This window comes from Gossypium hirsutum, chromosome D09 (assembly GCF_007990345.1).
Source record: "Gossypium hirsutum isolate 1008001.06 chromosome D09, Gossypium_hirsutum_v2.1, whole genome shotgun sequence".
Classification (NCBI taxonomy): Eukaryota; Viridiplantae; Streptophyta; class Magnoliopsida; order Malvales; family Malvaceae; genus Gossypium; species Gossypium hirsutum.
This window is the reverse complement of record NC_053445.1, coordinates 2,386,356-2,393,680: the sequence shown is the minus strand read 5'-3', so window position 1 is coordinate 2,393,680 and position 7,325 is coordinate 2,386,356. Positions and strand designations below refer to the sequence as shown.

General features: G+C 33.4%; 1 long non-coding RNA gene across 1 annotated transcript; it reads left to right on the top strand.

Annotated features, from left to right (window-relative positions):
* Positions 1-5,029: 5,029 nt before the first annotated feature.
* On the top strand, positions 5,030-6,321 carry LOC121221087 (uncharacterized). Its single transcript, XR_005918368.1, has 3 exons — positions 5,030-5,182; positions 5,445-5,516; positions 6,131-6,321. It is a non-coding gene; the product is annotated as an uncharacterized lncRNA (long non-coding RNA).
* The last annotated feature ends 1,004 nt before the right edge of the window (positions 6,322-7,325 follow it).

Here is a 7,325-nt window from a genome sequence, read left to right as displayed (position 1 = left end):
AATTTTATGCTTCTGAAGTCTCGGGAGCCTAATTTAGCTAACTCGTGTGTTAATTTCTGAAACTGTTAAAGTTTATAAATGATTTCACTGATGAATGCATGAAGTTTTAGTGTTAAATAGTTAGATTTTAAGCTTAGATATGAAAAATAACTAATTTGTAAAGTGAAAATTATTAGTTTTGAACATAGGGACTAAAGTAAAAATATCTTAAAATTTATATAAAATTTATGTAATTATAGATTATAGAGGGTTATAGAAGGATGAAATTGAAATCAGATTGAAAATGAATCTTAAATGTGAATGATATAACTATTTCGGTTTTAGGGACTAAATTGAATAAAATGTAAAACTTTACGGGCAATTGAAAAATAAAATTGAATTGATATATTTTTATAATAGGCTGTTAAAATATGTTTAAAATTGATAGGTTGGAATAATTATTATAGATCGGGATTTGAATCAATCGGAAGATAATCGAGAAGAAAAAGAAATTGCAAATTAGTTTCTGACACCTTGTTTGTTGTTTTTCCAGGCAAGTTCATAAGGAACTTACTATGTTCTTTTATTTTATGTTTGAATTGTATAATTATACTTATAAATTTATATATATGTGTCATGTAAGTGATTTTGGCATCTAAAGGACTAAACCGTAAAGTATGAATTATACGACAACTATGAATTGATACGAGGTATAGAATGATAAAGATATGATGATATAGATTATACGGTATGTATAAATTTTTATGGAGAGATTGAATTGATATGTAAATGGTACTAAAGCTCTTGTGAACTTAGTAAATGGTTAGAATATGAATGACATGCCATTAGGGTTTCAAAAGGAAAACGAGTGTTGTGATCGAAGATTAATTCAATGTATTGAGGTCAAACATATGTTTTGGATTCTCTGAAACTAGCGTTAGCAATATCGAACCAAGTTAGTGTTAGCAACTCTGATCCAAAGCTAGTGTTAGCAGCTCGATAATGTTAGTATATGTAATCAAATCAATCCCAAGTACTCGAGTTCAATTTACTTCAGTTCTCTAAACGAAAAATAGAAATAGAAATGATACTATATGAAAATGAAATGGTACTATATATGAATGAAATTATATGCATATGTTATAAGTTGAAAATGAATTAGTTGGTATATGTCATATGATGGAATGTTAAATGCTTTTATGATTGTATTATGAGTTCATGACTTGTAATCGAACTTACCCATTTGATATATTTGTTTAAATGCTTATGAAAGTGTAAGGTTGCCAAATATTTCATGTTAGATATCAATATATTACAATTGTATAAATTGTTGAAATGTTAAGGTAAGTTAAGTAAATTTCGTATGAACTTACTAAGCATTCAAAATGCTTACTCGTTGTCTCCCTTTCATTGTAGATCTTCAGTTTTGCGGAACCATCAGTTCGATCACCATAAATCTATTACTCATATGTTAATGCTAATTTGATCAAATCTGGAAGTCTAAAACCTGAAGTGTCCAAAGTAGCCATGTCCGTATCGAGTCCACTAGGTCAAATGGTATTAGTCGACCAAGTGTGTAAGCGATGTTTGCTAGAAATTCAAAGCTTGAATTTTCTAGTAGATTTATTGATAATATCTTTTGGCGAGTTTGATTTAATCTTGGGCATGGATTGGTTAACCGAGCATGGTGTGGTTCTTGACTATTGAAGGAAAAAGTTTTCAGTTCAGGGCCCAAACGGTGAAATTATAAAAGTAAACGGTATTAGAACGAGCGGTTCGATCCAGATTGTTTCGTTAGTTCGAGCTAGTAAGCTGTTGAAGATTGGTTGCGAAGCTTTTCTAGCTTATGTGATTAACTCGAATGTTGAAAATAGACAGATTGAAGATATTCGAACTGTTTTTGAATTCTTTGATGTGTTTCCCGAAGAATTACCGGAATTACCACCAGATCGGGAAGTGGAGTTCACAATCGAAGTTTTTCTTGGTACAACTCCAGTGTCAATACCTCATTATCAGATGGCGTCAATAGGATTGAAAGAAATAAAAGTTCAGTTGCAAGATTTACTTGATCATGGCTTTATACGCCCTAGTATATCGCCCTGGGGAGCCCTAATATTGTTTGTTAAAAAGAAAGAAGGTTCAATGCGTCTTTGCATATATTACCGGTAATTGAATAAGTTGAAAATTAAGAATCGAGACCCTCTACCCCGTATTAATGACTTATTCGATCAACTGAGAGGGGCTTCCATCTTTTCTAAGATTGATTTGCGATCCGATTATTACCAATTAAAGGTGAAAGATAGTGATGTTACGTGTTACGGACACTACAAATTTTTTGTGATGCTGTTCGACTTGACAAATGCTCCTGCAGCATTCATGGATCTTATGAACTGTATTTTTCAACCCTATCTAGACTAGTTTGCGGTAGTGTTTATCGATGATATCTTGATCTATTCGAAAACAGAAGTAAAACACGAACATCTTCGGATTGTGTTACAAGTATTGTGAGATAGACAATTGTACGGTAAGCTTAGCAAGTGCTAATTTTGGCTATCTAAAGTCGTGTTTCTTGGACATGTTATTTCAACTGACGGGATTAGAGTTGATCCAAAAAAGATCGAAGCCATTGTTCAGTGGAAAGCACCTAGAAATGTGTCGTAATTGCATAGCTTTCTTGGATTAGCTGGTTATTATAGGAGATTCGTAAATGGATTTTTGATAATAGCTATGCCGCTGACGAAACTTTTGCAAAAGAATGTTCAGTTCATTTGGAGTGACCAGTGCTAGGGAAATTTTGAAATATTGAAGCAGATGCTGACAGAAACGCCAGTTTTAACATTGCCTGAAATAGGAAAAGACTTCGTGGTATATAGTGATGCTTCATTGAATGGTCTGGGTTTCGTTTTGATGCAAGATGGAAAGGTGATCGCGTATGCATCTCGACAGCTGAAAACGCATAAACGCAACTATCTGAGACACGATTTAGAGCTAGTTGCTATAGTTTTTGTTCTAAAAATTTGGAGGCATTATCTTTATGGTGAGAAATGTCGTATGTTTACTGATCACAAAAGTCTTAAATACCTCTTGACCTAAAAGGAGTTAAATCTAAGACAGTGTCGCTAGTTGAACTTCTGAAAGGTTATGATTGTATCATCGATTACCACCCACCCGAGCAAAGCTAACGTCGTGGTCTATGCATTGAGCAGAAAGGCAGTAGTTGAGTTACGGACACTTTTCGGTCGACTTAGTGTTAACCATGATGGCAGTTTATTAGCAGAAATGCAAGTCAAGCTAATATTTTTCGAGCAGATAAGAGTGGCACAGTTCGACGATGCTAAACTAGCATGGAAAAGGGATATGGTTTAGAACGGTTCACTGAAAATTTTGGGTTATAATTGATTGACTTACGAAATCAGCCCATTTCATTGCTATTAAGACCATTGGGCATTTCCGAATCTTGCCAAAGTCTACATTTGAGAAATTGTTAGATTACACGGTATACCTATGTCGATTATTTCTGATCAGGATCCCCGATTCACTTCGAGATTTTAGAAACAGTTACTTGAATCTCTTAGTACGAGACTTAACTTCAGCATAGCTTTTCACCCGCAAACAGATGGGCAATTTGAGCATGTGATCCAAATTTTAGAAGATATGCTTCGAGCCTCTGTAATTGACTTTGAATCAGGTTGGGAACGATTCTTACTTTTGGCCGAATTTGTGTATAACAATAGTTTCTAATCAAGTATTCAAATCTCTCCATACGAAGCTTTATATAGGTGTAGATGTCGAACACCCATTTGTTGGTCTGATTTATGTGAAAGAAAAGTGGTGGGGCCTAAATTGATCAAAGAGACAGAGGATACAGTTAATTTAATCCGGGATAGGTTGAAAACAACTTTCGACAAGCAAAAATCATACGCAGATTTAAAACGTTGAGACATCGAGTTTGCTAATGGTGATAAAGTATTTTTGAAGATTTTGTCATGAAAAAAGGTTCTACGATTCAGTCAGAAAGGGAAGGTAAGTCCTTGTTTTATCGGACCTTAAGAGATCACTGAAAGGGTGGGACCCGTTGCGTATAGACTAGCATTACTGGTGGAATTACAGAAAATGCATGATGTTTTCCATGTTTCGATGCTTAGGAGATATCGCTCAAAACCGTCTCACATTATCTCAACGGAAAAAATTGAAATTCAGCCTAATATGTCTTATGAGGAAGAGTCGGTTGAAATCTTAGCTTATGAGGTGAAGGAGTTACGGAACAAACGCATCCCTTTAGTGAAAGTGTTATGGCGTAGCCATAGGATCGAGGAAGCAACTTGGGAATCTGAAGAGACGATGAGATCTCAATACCCCCACCTCTTTTCAAGTAAATTTCGAGGACGAAATTTATTAAGATGAGAGAGTTGTAACAACTCGGTTTTTAGTGGGTAAAAAACTACGGTTCTAAAATGTCATTTTCGTAAATTGTGTTCATATATATTAATATTTAATATTTATGAGACTAGTATAGAAACATATTAAAGTTAGTCTAGTAATTTTTACTTAATTTGATAGTAAATTAAAGTACAAGGGTTATGACATGAAAGTCAGTAGAGTTGAAAATTACGATTCCGAGATCCCGTTTCCATAAACTAAACCAGTAAATATTATTAAATAATATTTAGGAGTTAATTATAATTTTATATTAACTTTTGATTGGATAAATTTACTAATTGGACAATTAGTAAAAGTACAAGTGCATCGGTTCTTAAGTTAACAATTTTAAAAATTGAGGTTTTAAGACTCCGTTTTCATAAACCAATCTCGTAAATAATATTTATAAATGTTTACGGAGTTAATTTTTAGATAGATTAAATTTTAGTTAGGTTTTCATGTACTTAATGCTTAATTTAAGTACAAAGACTAAATTGCATAAAAGGTAAAAGTACAATTTATAAAAGGATTATAATTAGAAGTTAACAAAAAGACTAAAGTGGCAATTTAACCACTAAATTAAATTGTTTAGCCGTTTAGTATATATATTATGTATACGTGTGGTAAATTAAAAAGGGAAAAGAAAATGAAAAGAAACTTTATAAAATAAATTAAAAAGGTTTAGTTAGTGGGTGGGTAAAAGAGAAACAGATTGTTTCTTCACCTTTAGACCATTGACGCAGGGAGAAAACGTTAGCGTTTTCAAAAGTTCAAGCTTCAATTGGTATGCTTTAATTAGTTCATTTCTTGTAATTTTTACGTTTTCGGAATTCTGATTCTATAAGATACCTAACCCATGTATTATTTTTCGGTACCACTAGAGATTGAGAATGTTAGCATTGTTGTATACTTAAGGTGTTAGGGACCAATTTGATAGATTTTTAGATTAAGTTTGAAAGCTATTTTGGTCTCGATTTTTAGGGATTTGATTGAATAATATACAAATTTTGTGTAATGTTAATGTGTTCTATTTGTTTAATCCGCAGCTGACGTCAACCCGGAACCCTCGAGGAAGAAGGGAAAAGACAAGATCAATGAAAAATAGCTCGGTGATTACGGTTGGTGTTTCTATAACCCGACTATTTCAATTATTATTAATAATTATACATATATACATTTACATCCATATACATATCACTTGGTTGGTAAGTTTGTAAGAAGAATTTGTTCTTGAAATAATTTGGTGTAATGGTTAAATAAAATTAGAACAGGAGTTGGAAATGATTTCACACATGTTTTTCGATTCTACCGACCAGCGCAGGGTACATTTATTATCGGTTATACCGACCAGTGCTGGGCACACATATTTGTCGGTTCTACTGACCAACGCAAGGCGCATTTATTGTCAGTTATATCGACCAATGCTAGGCACACTCATTGTCAATTTTACCGATTAGCTCTAAGCGCAATTCATTAATATGGAGTATATGTCAGGCACCGGGTGCCAAATTTAGAGTGTTAATTGGAATCGTATACATGGCTAAAGTTGAGTTGCGTTATTGAGGAAAATAAAGATATGGAATGGAGATAAGGATTATAAATGAGCTTGATGAATGATATTAAATGGAACATGGATTTGTTGATTATTACGCAATATAACTTGGTTTCAGATCATAAGAATATTTCTAATTTGTTATCCAGTAAATGATTCCAATTTCTGTTATGTGTACAGGTTAGGTACTCTTTTGTTAGATTGTCAGTTCAATATCTAGCGGCAATCCCGAACTCAATGTTGGTGGTTTGTTTCTTTTTTATCTTGGCATGTACCTAGATGGCTTAAGGTCTTTTGTTTAGTTATCCCTTTTGTAACAATGTAAGCATGCATATTGATAAATGAATGTGATCATTTTGCAACTTTAAAAATGTGTTGAGGTGCCAATTGTGGCATATTGGTTAGATTTAGGATGGATGATTTTGGCATATATCTAGTGTCCTTGGAACTGTCATAAACTATGTGAAATCTAAATTTTAGCAGGGGGTTTTCATAAAATAAGTAGAAATGTTGTCAAATTTTTTTTTAAAATTTACCACTACACTACCATTTCAATAAAGTGAAATAGTAAAATAGGTTGTTACGGCATTTGAAGGTGGCATTTCATATTCGGATCCTCTAATTGGGTCGAATAGAAGGTGTCACAGAGTTAGTAAAAGAGCTTTCATAAGCTCGTATAAGACTCGGGAATGATTATGTATAGTTTAATACACATGTTTTTAGTTACATTTGAATATTTAACAATTTGAAAATGAATGTAATTTGACTGTAGTTACTTCAGCAACAAATGTGACACCTTGTAACTCGGACTTGACGATCGGGTCGAGTATTAGGGTGTTATAGGATGGGTGGGGGTGTTACAAGTATGGGGAAGAAATAAAAGAGATATTCTACATTATGTTTTAGAAAACATTCAAAGCAAGGTTCAAAATTAGAAAGGCAAACTCTTGCCCTAAGACATGACACTCTTCTTCGAGCAGTAGTAATGGATGTTCTAGTATTCATAATGTAGTGTTTCAAACTTCCTCTAACCTTCTACCATGACTTGGACTCTCTCCTAAACAAATTTTGGTGGGAAGGATCATTAAAGGGGTCAATAATTCATTACATAAAATTGGCTAAGTTGACAATGCGAAAGAACCTTAGGGGATTAGGATATCTAGACGTTGAAAGCTTCAATCAAGCGTTACTAGTTAAAAAATGGTGAATCTTGAAAAATCCAGAGGCCTTGTAAGTGAAGGTTCTTACAAGAATTTATTTTCCTCACTCCTCATTTGTGGATGCACCACAAAAAAAAAGGCTTCTTGGACATGGAAAAGTATCACTGATGGCTTATCTCTTCATAAAAATAGATTGAGAATAATATAGGAAACGG